Source organism: Schistocerca piceifrons, chromosome 3 (assembly GCF_021461385.2).
Source record: "Schistocerca piceifrons isolate TAMUIC-IGC-003096 chromosome 3, iqSchPice1.1, whole genome shotgun sequence".
NCBI lineage: Eukaryota > Metazoa > Arthropoda > Insecta > Orthoptera > Acrididae > Schistocerca > Schistocerca piceifrons.
Genome location: NC_060140.1, coordinates 384,050,984 through 384,067,612, shown reverse-complemented (window position 1 = coordinate 384,067,612; position 16,629 = coordinate 384,050,984). Strand labels below are relative to the sequence as shown.

At 43.5% G+C, this 16,629-nt stretch overlaps 1 protein-coding gene across 2 annotated transcripts in view; it reads right to left on the bottom strand.

The window, feature by feature from the left end:
- LOC124790017 (eukaryotic translation initiation factor 5B) overlaps positions 1-16,629 on the bottom strand; it is a 434,617-nt gene that overhangs the window by 75,659 nt on the left and 342,329 nt on the right. The window lies entirely within an intron of this gene.

Here is a 16,629-nt window from a genome sequence, read left to right as displayed (position 1 = left end):
GGAAGTTAAAAAGCTATAGCACGCAACATATTTATTTTTTATTTAATTGCTCACTCTCAATGCTCATTCTTCCATGGCATCTATCAAAGTATATTACACTTTGAGTTTATAAGCGGGGATGCCTCATACTGCTGTATGCATTACAAGTGACCAAACACTTGAATATGATTGTCAGTCTGGTTGAAACGTATACAGTCTTTCATACTGCTCTTACCAATTTTCGGAAGAATTGTTTTTAAATTATATATTCAAAATCCTGTTTCAACTTTCTGGTATGTATCCCGCATCTGTTCATTCCATCCATTTCGCGCCCATAGTGTTTCTGTGTAAACTCTTATGGCCTGGAAATGTATTGCTGCAAGCACTGGCAAGTCCCAGTGGCTGTCGACGTAGGTGAACACGTGGTGCGATTCGTGTGGCCAGGAATGTTGTCAAGCTATAATATCAGCAATGTGCAGTTCCACTAATAGCCACAGCCTGTAAATTGAGCATTGAAAGTAGAGGCTGTGTTATGCAAAGGTGGTTTTCAAGCGACTCTTGCTTTCATTCAAACTGCTTTGTAGAGGAACAGAGTATTCAGTTCAGGACTACAAAAAATGCAAATAGAGCACACGGAAGAAACATACAAGGAAAATGGGTGTTGGTCACTATGCCAGACCGTGCAACCATAGCTTCATTTTTGTTCTGCCATGCTGCGAAACTCATTCTTCCCATACTTGCAAAAAGAGGTCTAGTACTGAAAAAACACTGGTCCGAACACAATAGAGCAGCCCACATACAGTGAAATTTGTGCTTAATTTCCTACACACAATAGGCCGGGTCCTTACGCCCACTGCAAAACAAAACGACGCCTGGTGGTGTTGCAGACTGATTATGGGGTACAGAGTTCCAGCCTGTCACCAGCGATGGAGGGTGGAGCTTTGACAAAGCTAGTCACTCATGCTGGTGAAACGCCACAAAAATCGTCAAACAAATGTCAGCCAAAGAACCAGAGACAAAAGCCAAAAGGCAATACATCAACAGTTCGTAGTAATAGACGGAAAGTCATCGAGTAAAACAGAAGTAATATCTGGCGTTCCCCAAGGAAGTGTTATAGGCCCTCTCTGTTCCTGGTCTATATTAACGACATAGGAGACAATCTGAGTAGCCGTCTTAGATTGTTTGCAGATGATGCTGTCATTTACCGTCTTGTAAAGTCATCAGATGATCAAAACGACTTGTAAAAGATTTAGATAAGATATCTGTATGGTGCGAAAAGTGGCAATTGACTCTGAATAAGGAAAAGTGTGAAGTTATTCACATGAGTACTGAAAGAAATCAGCTAAATTTCGATTACGCGATAAGTCAAACAAATCTGAAGGCTGTAAATTCAACTAAATACAAATTGCGAATAACCTAAATTGGAACGATCACAAAGATAATATTCTGGGTAGAGCAAACCAAAGACTGTGATTCATTGGCAGAACACTTAGAAGGTGCAACAGGTCTACTAAAGAGACTGCTTACACCACTCTTGTCCGCCTTATTCTAGAGTATTGCTGTACGGTGTGGGATCCACATTAGGTGGGACTGACGGATGACATCGAAAAAGTAGAAAGAAGGGCAGCTCGTTCTGTATTATCGCGAAACAGGGGAGATAAAGTCAGACACATGATACGTGAATTGGAGTGGCAATCATTAAAACAAATGCGTTTTTCGTTGCGACGGGATCTTCTTATGAAATTTCAATCACTAGTTTTCTCCTACGATTGCGAAAACATTCTGTTGGCAACCACCTACATAGGGAGAAACGGTCATCACGATAAAATAAGATAAATCAGGGCTCGCAAAGAAAATTTTAAGTGCTCGTTTTTACCGCGTGCCGTTTGAGAGTGGAACGGTAGAGAGACAGCTTGAAGTGCTTCATTGAACCCTCTGCCAGGCACTTTATTGTGAATAGCAGAGTAATCACGTAGATGTAGATGAAGGCCCTGATCTCTGAAGGCTAAGTAAACAATAAACGAATATTCTTCTGTAATTCTGTATGTATTCTACTAGCGTTTCCCAAACTGCAATTAATTCTCGGGAAGCCGGGATATCTTACAGCTAGTCTACAAGTTTAAGACCACGCCTGAGTGTGCTACAAGAACAAGAGGCTGTTCTAGGTATTACAGGCTGTTTACAGTCCATGCATCCAGTAGATTCGACGCCAAGACTTGGAGAGAGATCGACAAGGCCACAAAGCTGCATCGATCAGGCTCCTCTTTGCCATAAACATCTTCACTGTAATAAGTCTGATCTTTAAACTATTGTGCATAAACGGTAACAATTTCATTCAAACAAGCAAAGAAGCCAGAGTATCCATGGGCAAACAAAGAAATACCGCGATGTAATAAGAAAGGAAGGAAAATTAAGAGTATAACGTAATTTCGGCGGCAAGGTCATTCGATTCAGAGCGCTAACTCGGACTTTAGAAGCTAAGGAAAAGAAAGCGACAATGTACTTTTCAAAGGAAGCTTCTGGCATTTGCCTTAATCGGCTTACCTAAAAAACTATGGAAAAACTATATATGGACGGTCGGACGGGAATTCGAACCACCGCCGTCCTGAATGCGAGGGTAGTGTTTTACAACTGCACCTCGCTCGGTGCTGTGATGGGGATGCGGTCGAAAACTTTAAACTTTCTGAATTTTGGTGAATGCCGAGATGGTCTGTCACGGTATTTATCGTTCAGTTTTTAAACTGGACAGCCGTTTTACGCACATTCAAGTCCGGCATCTATGTTAGTCACCAGACTCGTCAAATTGAAGTTCTGTTTCTCGAAAAAGCTTGAGAAGCGCATCGTACTAGAGCGGCATTTCTTACATCTAAGTATGTCTTACAATAGTGCGAAAGATAAACAAACACAGTAAAGACGAAAAACACAGTGACCCGTTAGGTGTCTAGTTCTCTAGTCTGTAGAAGTTGGCCTTCTCTAATTTGAGCATAGTTGACTTTCGGTAGCCTTCATACTGCATGCTAAATGCTGCTGTTAAAGTTCTACGAGTAATGTAAGAAAAACAATTAGACAGCCTTTTTTTTGTCCAGCAAAATTGTTCGGTGTCGTCGTTCCACAATTGGTAGCAGCGCTGAAAGGCTTCAACTGGTAGGGCCTTTAGCATATCAGTTACATTCCTTTGAATGCTCTCCACAGTCCAAACTGACGTCCTTTTAAGGCATTCTTCTATTTTTTTCAGGAAAAGGAAAAAGTCACAAGAACTCAGACCAGGTGAGTAGGGGGAGGGGGGGGGGGGGGGGACGGTGGCGTGTGAAACAACTTGAATGCCTTTTGAGGTCAAAAATTTGGTGATGGAAGTAACCACCTGTCTGCAATATGCGGTCTCGATCGATTCACCTTTTTCCTGAGCCTTTCAAGGGCATCTTTGCAAAGCACTTAGTTGACAGTTTGTCCTGGAGGTCTGATCTCTCACGATTAAGCACACGTTCGACGTTTTCGTCGGTTTTTGAAGTTGAAGATCTCTGTGAGCGACGTTCGTGCTCTTTATAGGTAATGTTCCAAGTAAGCCTATCCTCAACTTTTTAAGGGGCACACTTGCGGATTTCCGAAGTTTGGAACAAAACTTGATGACATAACTTTGCTCTGAAGTCCGCTATTCCATTTGCCTAACACACAACGCAAACACAACTTTGCTGATGGCGCTCTTCGTGAGCTGAAACTCGGACTGAGCATCTGGATTCTGGATACGATGAACACACCGGCCTAAACTAGTAGAACACTGCGAGCGATATGGCAACGCTGTGTTGTTGGTTTCATTATTTTCCTCATACGCCTCGTATAGTCAACCAAGTGTCAGTGGGTTTCCCATTACGTCAGGAAAATGTACCTGAAGATTAGACGATAAATATAGTACGAGAGGTATTGGGAAGGCGCAGCACTTTGCGTGTACTGCAGGTAAAGGAAATTAGAAATTTAACAGGAACAGAATTATCTCCAAATTATTCTCAATAAGCATTGTAATGACAATGAATTGCCAGGATATAATCGACTCGTGTCCGATCAAGTTTGCTTCGTATGTCAGAGATAAGGTTCCAGGCAGACAAATTTCTTTCGCAAGTCACATTTGAGGCTGAAACGCCAAACATTCGTCGCCACTGCTATCCATTCAAATTAAATGGAAGTCAGCGTCATCGGTAGACTGTGTATGACGTGGCCTGCAGATAGAAACTTCATTTTCCGATATGTGAGCACGGCTAACACTGTCTAGGCGGCCCTAATCAAATATTTATTGATCCTACAGGCCCTGTGTTACAATTAATTTTTGGTTTATACACCAATAAAAGGAAACTGAACTGTAGGATACTTCCATGCCTTCGAATGCTTCTGTCGCCTCTTTGAATCGCTCTAAAAATATCAGGAATTCTCTTACATTACTGTTGTAGCAACCAGCAAGTTTTTCGTAGACGCTCTTCTCCGCAAGCATTTCCACGTTTTTACCATACAGTCTAATTACACAGTGTTTCGTTTAGTCTCAATTTCTTTCTTCAAGCCCATCTTCATCCAATACATGTCATAAGTTGTCTTCATGAAACGGTCAGTATCTTTCGCAACGTATGTTGTGAAATAAACGACAGCAACCTCATTTTTCAAATCGTCTCATCGAAAATATGTTTAAGGACTGTGTTCGAAACACTTGTAATGCATGCATAATGCTGAAAGCTAGTTACAGTTCCACAGATCATCTGAATGATTCTTTAACCGAAATGATGTGGAACTGGTCTGTTTCCAGGATAATGTGTACATGGTTAGTGTTAACATTAATTAACACATTGCATGCCTTGCGTATATTAGCGACTCGGTCCATGACAAACTCTTATTAAAATGCTGGGAAGTTACTCATAAATGAAATGTTTCCTGCTTGCAGTTCTTAATAAATTCATCACATTCTTTCTTCTTAGAAACTTGAGATGTCATCAATATCATATTGTGCAATGCCTAATCTTGATAGAAAAAGTACGCAGCAACAGATGGGTAACAACTTTTAAGATATGTATTATGTATCTCCGCATATCTGCTGTACCTGTACATTTATTCACACCTACAGCCTGAACAATGCTGGGCGTCATTCTGACCCGTATTTCAAGGGATTCTCTTTCAATTTTGCGTCCTACTGTCGCAGGATGAGGTAAAATATCCGAGACTTTTCCCTATTCTGAATCGAAATTTACGAGCTCCTAACATGAAGCGCGAAATCGTCCATCTGATATTAATGCAAACAGACGAAGGTCTCAGGCACATATTTCTACTCGCTTTTGAGGTACTGTAGCTTCCACTTAAACGGGTAATGCTTCAGAACTTACACTTTGTTGTGTTCTCCAGACGTACCTTCAGATGTATAGCGACAGTCATTTTAGAACTCATTACTAGGATTTTTTTCTTGTTTTGGACCATACTGCCACCTCTGAAAGTGTCATACCCCCATTCGTAGCGACAACAGTACCGGTACATGCAGTCCACTGTCAGAGAGATCAGTATGATTTTTCGCTGCTAACTTTCGACTCGTTCCTTACCACACCAGAGACCCTTATCTTAAATTGATACATTTATCCGTCCTGATCCCCCTTGAAAGCCGGAAACATCATTACGGAATCACTCTCGATATATGCAGACATTTACGGACGCCAGCGCCTATAACTGGGACGCTCTGTGGCGTCGTTGAATGACGTTTCCGGACATGGGTTCCTCAAACTGGATAGTCCTCTCTGAAATGTCTGGAAGTACGAAATACCTTGTGCGTATTAGTGCTATTAGAGCCGTGTGATAAAGTTGGCCACCTGGAAACTGGGTTGAGTATGAAAACTATTTCACAAGCTTAAGAGAGCAGGAAGCTGATCTGGGTTCACCGATTAATGTCATCCTCGCCGACGGCAGGGTAATAACGTCGGCAGCGAGTCTGCTAATAATTTTAGGTTACAATTCATATTTTAAATTGGTTTCTGAAAGTCTGCCAATCCTAAAGAAACTGTTACAACAATGGAACACTATCAAAACCTGTATTTGACACATTTTGGAAGCTTAGGCCCATCTGGAAGTGACAATTCTGTGCTTACGTTCGTGATCATAATTCCAATACAACGTGACTGTATGTTTTGCAGATCTGTCACAGATGCGATTGTGTGGTCCTGGTGGCCCATGTATCCGAACTTCAAATCTGATTATTCGTCTTGCGGAAGAGGGTGGTGGCACACCGAGCTAAATCTGGTGAATATGAGTTTTGTGTAACTGTCAATTTAGTGCAGTCGAAAATTCGTAAATAATGTACGCTGCATATGGTCGTGCATGTCTTGCTACATAACCCATCTTTCGCACACCCCTTCTGTAGACTTTTCTCCTGCAGCACAAGTGCAAACATTTTACAGAACATTACGATACAATCTCTATTGTTGTCTGTCCAGCAGGGCCAAACTCTCTATTGACAACCGCATCAATGAAATCCGATCAACAGGGACATAATGTTACTCTTGAACTAAAGCGTTTTTATTTTGGTTCAGTTGAAGGAGGGCTTTTCCATTGTACTGATTGCCCCTTAGTTTCAGGATCGGAGGCATAAACCCAAATTCGGTCATCAGTGAAAAAAACTTTCAATGACATTTGGATCCTCTTAAAGCAGCAGTAAAACAAACTTCGTCGCGATCCGTCTCATGTTCAGTTCTTCTCACTGTTCATTCCCGAGTACAATAACTTACTCCCTAGGTGTTGCAGAGGTCCTGGATGTTCTGGCGATGAACCTGCAAAGTCAGATCCCCTTTCGAGATTTTTCTGGTGTGATGTCAGTTGACAGACGATCGAAAGATCATCCTCATCGCTCGATGTTCGCCCGTTTAGCAACACTTATACAGGGCGTTACAAAAAGGTACGGCCAAACTTTCAGGAAATATTCCTCACACACAAAGAAAGAAAATATGTTATGTGGACATGTGTGCGGAAACGCTTACTTTCCATGTTAGAGCTCATTTTATTACTTCTCTTCCAATCACATTAATCATGGAATGGAAACACACTGCAACAGAACGTACCAGCGTGACTTCAAACACTTTGTTACAGGCAATGTTCAAAATGTCCTCCGTTAGCGAGGATACATGCATCCACCCTCCGTCGCATGGAATCCCTGATGCGCTGATGCAGCCCTGGAGAATGGCGTATTGTATCACAGCCGTCCACAATACGAGCACGAAAAGTCTCTACATTTGGTACCGGGGTTGCGTAGACAAGAGCTTTCAAATGCCCCCATAAATGAAAGTCAAGAGGGTTAAAATCAGGAGAGCGTGGAGGCCATGGAATTGGTCCGCCTCTACCAATCCATCGGTCACCGAATCTGTTGTTGAGAAGCGTACGAACACTTCGACTGAAATGTGCAGGAGCTCCATCGTGCATGAACCACATGTTGTGTCGTACTTGTAAAGACACATGTTCTAGCATCACAGGTAGAATATCCCGTATGAAATCATGATAACGTGCTCCATTGAGAGTAGGTGGAAGAACATGGGGCCCAATCAAGACATCACCAACAATGCCTGCCCAAACATTCACAGAAAATCTGTGTTGATGACGTGATTGCACAATTGCGTGCGGATTCTCGTCAGCCCACACATGTTGATTGTGAAAATTTACAATCTGATCACGTTGGAATGAAGCCTCATCCGTAAAGAGAACATCTGCACTGAAATGAGGATTGACACATTGTTGGATGAACCATTCGCAGAAATGTACCCGTGGAGACCAATCAGCTCCCGATAGTGCCTGCACACGCTGTACATGGTACGGAAACAACTGGTTCTCCCGTAGCACTCTCCATACAGTGACGCGGTCAACGTTACCTTGCACAGCAGCAACTTCTCTGACGCTGACATTAGGGTTATCGTCAACTGCACGAAGAATTGCCTCGTCCATTGCAGGTGTCCTCGTCGTTCTAGGTCTTCCCCAGTCGCGATTCATACGCTGGAATGTTCCGTGCTCCCTAAGATGCCGATCAATTGCTTCAAACGTCTTCCTGTCGGGACACCTTCGTAATGAAAATCTGTCTCGATACAAAAGTACCGCGCCAAGGCTATTGCCCCGTGCTAATCCATACATCAAATGGGCATCTGCCAACTCCGCATTTGTAAACATTGCACGGACTGCAAAACCACGTTCGTGATGAACACTAACCTGTTGATGCTACGTACTGATGTGCCTGATGCTAGTACTGTAGAGCAATGAGTCGCATGTCAACACAAGCACCGAAGTCAACATTACCTTCCTTCAATTAGGCCAACTGGCGGTGAATCGAGGAAGTACATACAGACGAAACTAAAAGGAGCTCTAACATGCAAATTAAGCGTTTCCGGACACATGTCCACATAAGATCTTTTCTTTATTTGTGTGTGAAGAATGTTTCCTGAAAGCTTGGCCGCACCTTTTTGTAACTCCCTGTATAGTCTAAAATCTGAAGAGCGAGCATGTGTCTCAGAGACGGCTGTGAGGGTTCACTTTCACTAAATATGTTAACAATATACGAAATATAGAAATTAGTAACTAATATAATTAATACAAGAAATGCACTTCGACAAAATATACTTACATCACCGCCATCACTTATCAACAGATCTCTGTACTGCGCGAACGCTGCAATAACTACTAGAGGAGAAACTGATTCATAAGTCCTGTACATCTGCACCTAACATATCACACTGTACGGCAGGTTACGGCGTTCTGCTGGGAAAAGGGCACTTTACCCACTACAAGGCGTTGTCGCTATTATTTTACAGACAGGTTATATCAGTCTTAAGTCTGCGAGCGTTATCTCCAAACGCATGCTTGATTTGGTGCGACTCTGCAGATGTTTTCCCTAGTTTGAAACGAGGCTTCATACGGACAGGCTGTTCTTTCAGGCCAGTTACCGACAAACAGCAAACTGACGGAACCGAGGCAATGGTAATAGTCTAACAACTACAGAAACTCACTCAGTTCGCAGCCGCTTGCCAAACTCATTCAAGGTGCAATTTTGTCATATGATGACATGATGGAGACCTAATTTAGCAATATCAACTCAAAAATTCAATGTCTCTGTACTAGTGTAAAAGGCATTACATTTGTGTAAACGAATATATGATCCTTTCCAAACATAGGACATTATCGTCAAATGTTACGATATATCATAGCATCTGCGATACACATATGTTTGTAAGCTCTTTGTATGTATCAAAACATGTGGTGCGTGGTAGAAATCGGCTCAATGACAACTCTTAAAGTGTTCAGTGAGAATAATTTACGTGTGCAACAATAAGAATGCAGTGGGAATGCATTTACATCTGTTGGACGAATTTTATGAATACAAACACTCGAAACCGACGTTTTACGTAAGTCACATGCAACAAAAACCTGTAACGCAACCATCTGTGGGGGCGTGTTTATAATTATGTATTATTTATATTTCAGGACAATTAATCTGTAAAAAACACACCACATGTCATAAAGAAAGCATGTAAACCGTCTGAGGCTGAATCATAACGATTCTAAACCGGTAACGGTACCCTTTGAATAAAGGAACTGAAAGTAAATTTGTGGCTGGTTGCTGTCCTAATACCATCAACATTTGTCATTCTAGGTGGCTGTATGAGGTGAGACGCAGCGGTACTTCAGCGCACTTGTAACCATTTGCGCGCAAAATTCAAACTTACGGAGCTTTCTCGTATGACATCGTGTAACTAAGAAATTTCACGTAGGCTGTATGCCAGATGGGTTCTTTGAAGAACTGTCGTCCTCTCTTACGGAGGGTCAGCGCGAATCTATTCATTTACGTATCTTTATCTCCATTAGAAGGAAACACCAAAGCCGGCCGGAGTGGCCGAGCGGTTAAAGGCGCTACAGTCTGGACCGCTACGGTCGCAGGTTCGAATCCTGCCTCGGGCATGGATGTGTGTGATGTCCTTAGGTTAGTTAGGTTTAAGTAGTTCTAAGTTCTAGGGGACTTATGACCACAGCAGTTGAGTCCCATAGTGCTCAGAGCCATTTTTGAAACACCAAAACTGAGGCACCGTTTGATATCTTATGGCCCAGACTGAGAAGAAGTAGCAACACAGCAGAACCTTCAATAGATTGCAACTCTAAGCTATGCCAATGACACAAGAAAAGTTTAAAGTTGTTTAACTGGCTGACAAAGAACAAGCCCACACTTAACAAATACTACGATGTAAGTAGTACATACTTCCACGCACGTACTGCTATTACGTTTAATTTCATCCCAAATTATCAGCAGTGAATAAAGATTCTAAATTTTTTTGGAACACCTCTGACAATACCAGTGTCACGCACAATATTGCTGGCAGGCGTTGGAGCCGTAATACATTCCTGGACAACAGGATCTGTGTCCCGAGGGGTCCAAGAGTGATGCTTGTCCCTTATCGCAGCGAAAGTAGGCTACAGGGGCCTGCCGATAACCGCATGAATGGCGGCCGTTGTCGTGAATCGCGAGCTTTGTGGCGGGGCGGGGCGGCGCGGCGCGGTGGGCCAGGTGTCGCTGCCTGGAACCGCGAACCAGCCGGCCGGCCGCGCGCAGCGCGACACATCCTGCCTTTTGTGTCACCAGCTGCGGGGGTCCCTCCACAGCCACTGCAGCGTGCGCTCCCATAAACACGTGGCGAGCAACTGCTAGACGCCCCCGACACCCGGCCGAATTTACAGGCCACGCTTTAATCTAACGCCAGTTTGGCGAGAAACCTACTGGGGCAGACTCCAAGTTTAAACGCAGCCAAAACCTCTCAGACAAACAGAAGCCAAACGATGTCAAAGTTAGCGTAAGCAGGGCTATGCGTGAAGCGTTCAGTGAATTCGAAAGTAAAATTCTATGTACCGATTTGACAGAAAATCCTAGGAAGTTCTGGTCTTACGTTAAATCAGTAAGTGGCTCGAAACAGCATATCCAGACACTACGGGATGATGATGGCATTGAAACAGAGGATGACACGCGTAAAGCTGAAATACTGAACACCTTTTTCCAAAGCTGTTTCACAGAGGAAGACCGCACTGTAGTTCCTTCTCTAAATCCTCGCACAAACGAAAAAATGGCTGACATCGAAATAAGTGTCCAAGGAATAGAAAAGCAACTGGAATCACTCAATAGAGGAAAGTCCACTGGACCTGACGGGATACCAATTCGATTCTACACAGAGTACGCGAAAGAACTTGCCCCCCTTCTAACAGCCGTGTACCGCAAGTCTCTAGAGGAACGGAGGGTTCCAAATGATTGGAAAAGAGCACAGATAGTCCCAGTCTTCAAGAAGGGTCGTCGAGCAGATGCGCAAAACTATAGACCTATATCTCTGACGTCGATCTGTTGTAGAATTTTAGAACATGTTTTTTGCTCGAGTATCATGTCGTTTTTGGAAACCCAGAATCTACTATGTAGGAATCAACATGGATTCCGGAAACAGCGATCGTGTGAGATCCAACTCGCTTTATTTGTTCATGAGACCCAGAAAATATTAGATACAGGCTCCCAGGTAGATGCTATTTTTCTTGACTTCCGGAAGGCGTTCGATACAGTTCCGCACTGTCGCCTGATAAACGAAGTAAGAGCCTACGGAATATCAGACCAGCTGTGTGGCTGGATTGAAGAGTTTTTAGCAAACAGAACACAGCATGTTGTTATCAATGGAGGGACGTCTACAGACGTTAAAGTAACCTCTGGCGTGCCACAGGGGAGTGTTATGGGACCATTGCTTTTCACAATATATATAAATGACCTAGTAGATAGTGTCCGAAGTTCCATGCGGCTTTTCGCGGATGATGCTGTAGTATACAGAGAAGTTGCAGCATTAGAAAATTGTAGCGAAATGCAGGAAGATCTGCAGCGGATAGGCACTTTGTGCAGGGAGTGGCAACTGACCCTTAACATAGACAAATGTAATGTATTGCGAATACATAGAAAGAAGGATCCTTTATTGTATGATTATATGATAGCGGAACAAACACTGGTAGCAGTAACTTCTGTAAAATATCTGGGAGTATGCGTGCTGAATGATTTGAAGTGGAATGATCATATAAAATTAATTGTTGGTAAGGCTGGTACCAGGTTGAGATTCATTGGGAGAGTGCTTAGAAAATGTAGTCCATCAACAAAGGAGGTGGCTTACAAAACACTCGTTCGACCTATACTTGAGTATTGCTCATCAGTGTGGGATCCGTACCAGATCGGTTTGGCGGAGGAGATAGAGAAGATCCAAAGAAGAGCGGCGCGTTTCGTCACAGGGTTATTTGCTAAGCGTGATAGCGTTACGGAGATGTTTAGCAAACTCAAGTGGCAGACTCTGCAAGAGAGGCGCTCTGCATCGCGGTGTAGCTTGCTCGCCAGGTTTCGAGAGGGTGCGTTTCTGGATGAGGTATCGAATATATTGCTTCCCCCTACTTATACCTCCCGAGGAGATCACGAATGTAAAATTAGAGAGATTAGAGCGCGCACGGAGGCTTTCAGACAGTCGTTCTTCCCGCGAACCATACGCGACTGGAACAGGAAAGGGAGGTAATGACAGTGGCACGTAAAGTGCCCTCCGCCACACACCGTTGGGTGGCTTGCGGAGTATAAATGTAGATGTAGAAGAGAAACTAAAGAAATGAAACGATTTTCATCTCTCTATCGTTGTTGACGTTGGTAACTCAGAGCCGAAACGTATTTGACGTGTGAAACATTCCAGGCTTCCCATGTCATACTTCACTGACGATTTCGGAGCACACAGTCCATCATCAAAAACCAATCACATCTAATAAGAGGGTACATAAAGTCCGGCAATACTTTCAATTATTTATTGCACAAGAACTTAACATTGTGCAGATGTCATACAAATTGCATTCTGAAGAGAAACTTCGAAAGTATTTTTACAAACATTCGATATGCGAACCACGAGTGACCCGGCACGCGTCAATACGGTAAACGAATTCTTGCCATACCCGTCCCAGCATGGCATCATCGACTGTGGCAGTCGCTTCCCGTATTCTCTCCCGGAGCTCTGCTACATCACGTGCTATAGGCGGTACATACACCACAGAAAATTACACGTAGTGACATTTGGTGATCGGGGAGACCGTTTCATGTACTCCAAGACACAGAACGCTCACTCCGCACCGGAACTCGCCATGTTTGCGACTAGCGCTGACTGTCTGCAAATTACCAAACTACAATGTGGCAATATGTATGAAAAAAAAAAACTTTCAGGGTTTCTCTTCAAAATAACATATCTATGATATCTGTACAATGTCTGGCTCTTGTGCAAGAAATAATTGAAAATGTTCTCGGACTTCATTTACACCCTATATACAGATTCAATGCAACACGTCCATGAACGGATGATAGACATTCACTTACATCTTGCCCTAACACCTTCTACTGTGTCCGCCCCGGTAGCTGAGTGGTCAGCGCGACAGACTGGTTCGCTTTCCGGCTGGGTCGGAGATTTTCTCCGCTCAGGGACTGGGTGTTGTGTTCTAATAATAATCATCATCATTTCATCCCCATCGACGCGCAAGTCGCCGAAGTGGCGTCAAATCGAAAGACTTGCACCAGGCGAACGGTCTACTAGACGGGAGGCCCTCGTCGCACGACTATATATTCTACTGTAAGCAAAATCACGTCGAATTTATGCGAATACTTGTTATTTAACACCACGTACGAAACCCTAACTGACCGTGTAGTGTACTAACAAGTTAAAACTGATACACTTGCTTTGTGTGCTCCACTATCATTGATAAAATTGTTTTCCCGTGAATTTAACATGATTTAACTTCAATAATAAAGTGGTAGGGCAGGACTCCGGTGGTTATCTGTGCATGACCCTTTGTACGAAACACAGATCGCTTTATCATCTTACGAGTGGCTGATATTTGTAGGTGACAAAAGTCGTGGGATAGACATGTACACATAAAGATGGCGGTAGTGTCGCGCACAAAATGTATAAAAGAGCAGTGAATTGGCAGAGCTGTCATTTGCAGTCAGAAGATTCATGTGACAAAGTTTCGAACCTAATTATGACCGTACGACTTACGGACTTTGAATGCGGAATGGTAGTTCCAGCTAGACGCATGGGACAGTCCATTTCGGAAATCGTTAGGGAATTCAATACTCCGGGATCCACAGTGTCAAGAGTGTGCTGAGAATACCAGATTTCAGGCTTTACCTCACATCACGGACAACGCAGTAGCCGACGGCCTTCACTTAACGACCGAGAGCGGCAGCGTTTGCGTGGACTCGTCAGTGCTAACAAACAAGCAACATTGCTTGAAATAACCGCAGAAATCAATGTGGGATGTACGATGAACATATCCGTTAGGACGTGTGCGGTGAAATTTGGCGTTAATGGGCTACGACAGCAGACTACTGAAGCGCGTGCCTCTGCTAACAGCGTGACATCGCCTGCAGCGGCTCTCCTGTGCTCGTGACCATAACTGTTACACCCTAGACGACTGGAAAACTGTGGCCCGATCAGATGAGTCCTGATTTCGGTCTGTAAGAGCTGATGGTATAATTCGAGTGTGGAGCAGATCCCGCGAAACCATGGACCCAGGTTGTTAAGAAGGCACTGTGCAAGCTGAAGGTGGCTCCGTAAAGATGTGGGTTGTGTTCACTTAGGAAGGACTGGGCCCCCTGGAACAATTGAACAGATAATTGACTGAAAATTGTCATTTTTCGTAACTCTGAGACAATCTGCAACCATTCATGAACTTCATGTTGTCAAACAACAATGGATGACAATGCACTACAGTATGTCACCGGGCCACAATTGTTCGCGATTAGTTTCAAGAACATTGTGGATAAATCGAGCCAATGATCTGGTAACACAGATCACCCGACATTAATCTCTTCGAACATTTATGAGACATAATAGACAGATCAATGTATGCACAAAATCCTGCACCTGCAGCACTTTCGCAATTATGGCCGGCTATAGAAGCAGCATGGCCCAATACTTTTGCAGGGGACTTCGAACAGCTTGTTGAGTCCAAGCCACGTCCAATTGCTGCACTGCGCTGCTCAAAAGGAGGTCCTACACGATATCTGGAGGTATCTCATGACTTGTCACCTCACTGTACATGACGCAGGAGACTCCAGATTTCCAAAAGGCGTTGCTGTGTAAGATTTTGCTTGCGCGTAAAGCATCGTTTACCAGCCATGGGTAAATCAGTTGTTGCAATATGCACACTCCTGGTCATATGAAAATCGACGCTAGTCGAGATAAGAGGGTAAATAACGATCGTGGTGTGCCAACATGTGATGCGGGATTTTCAACAGTCGCATCACTGGTCCCAGTTTTATTGATGAACTCTCAACAGTCATAAGTATTTACAGTTTCTAACACTTAGATGTGTGTTGGGACCTTCAGTATTCATGCAGTATGTTAAAGACCTTGGAGGCAATAATAACAGTAATCTCAGAGTTTTTGCAGATGACGCGGTTATCAATAACGAAGACGTGTCTGAAGATAGCTGCACAAACATACAGTTGGGTCTTGATAAGATTTTAAAGCGATGAAAAGATCGGCAACTCGCTTTAAATGTTCAAAGATTATAATCACAAAATGTATGTTACCTATTTAGTATAAAATTCAGCATTAACCATTTTAATGTAAAAACTATCTAATGAGTTTAAACACTTAGAAAAGATTCAAAATGTTAAACACAGAACGTTAGCATGTATCACTCAACCGTAACGCTAACAACAGCCAGACACTTATTGACCTACAGCTTCTGTTTTATCAAACAGTTTCTTGTCATTCTTAAGAAGTTAAAAAAAGGGAAGACCAACGGAGTCTTCAAATCTAAACAGTACAGCGTGTTACGCCAGCATGTGCAACAATAAAGTCGAGTGCAGAGGGACCAAAATCAACTGGATTGTGTAACTTCCAATAACAGGCCCACCAATGGTCAGACTGGAAGTTAAGGAATCCAGTTGATTTTGGACCCGCTGCACTCTACTTCGTTGGTTGCACATTGTGGCGTAACATGCTCACTAAGTTGTACTGGTTCCATTTGAATATTCCGTTGGTCTTTGTCAACGTGGTTCGTACGTTGATGGCAGTTTACTTACACTTGGGGCCTGAAGTTGGCGCTTTTTGGCATCGAAACTGGTGGCATGTTTTGAACAAACGACGTTGGATTACAGCATAGCTGTTAGTTTCAATTATTACTCAAGTACATCACTCACGGTTGTCAAGCCGTATGGCGGTCAAATGTCAGGTTGGTATGTCAGAGCTGTCTGGGGCATCTTCGTTGGTCATCAGGGCTCAATTCGAAGTAGAACTCATCACTGAAGACAATTCTACTTTGGTTAATGAGATTCCTGGCCGAATATGCCCGACACCACTGCAAACGGGCTTGTCGGTGCACACAGGCCAGGTAGTCGCCACGAGGGGTGCCGTGAACTCAGCCCCTTCTCTGTGAGCCAGTTATTAACGGTCCTAGTGGTCACTGAAGCACAAGTTGTACGTTGGATTGATGATAATGACGACTCCGGGGCTCTGAGTGCCTCTCTAACAATTGCCCGGTCCTCACGTTCTTTCATCTCTCTAGGTCGACCGCTACCTTCTTGACGCTGTGTTCAGCTAAGGTTCACCCACTCCTAACAAC